The 1,462-nt window shown below is 52.5% G+C and overlaps 1 long non-coding RNA gene across 1 annotated transcript; it reads right to left on the bottom strand.

The window, feature by feature from the left end:
• Nucleotides 1–42: 42 nt before the first annotated feature.
• On the bottom strand, nt 43–872 carry LOC112141931. The gene is made up of 4 exons (XR_002918489.2): nt 708–872; nt 536–626; nt 374–470; nt 43–227 (listed from the first exon to the last, which is right to left on the bottom strand). It is a non-coding gene; the product is annotated as an uncharacterized LOC112141931 (long non-coding RNA).
• Between the last annotated feature and the right edge of the window lie 590 nt (nt 873–1,462).

Below are 1,462 nucleotides of genomic sequence, written 5' to 3'. Positions count from 1 at the left end.
AAGTATTCTCTCCCATTAGTTCAGACTGCAGAAGGGTGGAATAAAAATTCACGTTCTGTGTGGGTCTCAATTGGCGTTTTTTGGGCCGGGCCAAATTTGCACGCGGGCCGTAGTTTGGGGTCCCCTGCTTTAGAGAGGGCGTTCAGTCACTGCATGAGCCTCATGTCACTCACGTGGTCGATCCTCTGCAGAATCTTGATCTCTGTCTCAGCGTTTCGTGTGGCAGTCTGTGATTAGATAAACCTGAGAGGTCACTGCCAGATTCTGATTGGTTCTTTTCTCTCATAGCAAACTTTGAGGTCCTCTGAGGAAGACTGCAAAGGACTACAAAGGAAGGAAGTGAGTGGAAGAAAGAAGGACGAAGGTGACTCACCCCTTCTGACTGGAAGTTCTTCTTGTTGATGACCTTCACTGCAAACTTATTGCAGGTAGATCGCTCAAAGGCCAGCCGCACCTCCCCACACACACCTCTGCAAAACACATTCTGAGTGAGGAGCAGAACAGGAAGTGACAACACAGATGTGAAGGGACTCACACGCCAATTTGTCGAGTCAGCAGATACTTCTCCTGCAGGCCTTTGGGCAGACTGGACTGATTGTCCAACTGGAGGTCAATGAAGACAAACACTGCAGAGAGACAGAACCGGGTCAGGCTGGGCAGAACCACAGCAGGTGTCTAATGGTTCTGACTGGACAGGTGTGTTTCACCTCTGTTCCGTTGCTCAGCCAACGACAGGACAGCGTTGTTGACCAGAGGAAGCTTCTTATCTTTACCAACCAGAAGACCGTCCACGAAAGTGCCATTATTACTGAGATCCTCCAAGAAGACATGAGAGTCCTCCTGACATTTGAAGAAAGACAGAGATACAGGTGTGCTGTCAGACAGAGATACAGGTGTGCTGTCAGACAGAGACACAGCTGTGTGGTCAGAGAGAGACACAGGTGTCCGGTCCGACAGAGGCACGGGTGTGCGGTCAGACAGAGGCACAGGTGTGCTGTCAGACAGAGACACAGGTGTGCGGCCAGACAGAGACACAGGTGTGCGGCCAGAAAGAGACATGGGTGTCCAGTCCGACAGAGGCACAGGTGTGGTCAGACAGACACAGGTGTGCGGGTCAGACAGAGAGACAGGTGTGCTGTCAGACTGAGACACGGGTGCGCTGTCAGACAGAGACACAGGTGTGCTGTCAGACAGAGACACGGGCGTGCGGTCAGACAGACACAGGTGTGCGGTCAGACAGAGATACAGGTGTGCTTTCAGACAGAGACACAGGTGTGCGGCCAGATAGAGAGACAAGTGTGCGGTCAGACAGGCACACAGGTGTGTGGTTAGACAGAGAGTTACGTGTGGTTAGACAGAGGCACAGGTGTGCTGTCAGACAGACACAGGTGTGCGGTCAGAGACAGCTGTGCTGTCGGACAGAGACACAGGTGTACAGTCAGACAGAGACACGCGTGTGTGG

The sequence above is a fragment of the Oryzias melastigma genome, unplaced genomic scaffold (genome assembly GCF_002922805.2).
Source record: "Oryzias melastigma strain HK-1 unplaced genomic scaffold, ASM292280v2 sc05624, whole genome shotgun sequence".
Classification (NCBI taxonomy): domain Eukaryota; kingdom Metazoa; phylum Chordata; class Actinopteri; order Beloniformes; family Adrianichthyidae; genus Oryzias; species Oryzias melastigma.
The sequence above is the reverse complement of the archived record's forward strand: the minus strand, read 5'-3'. Positions and strand labels throughout refer to the sequence as shown.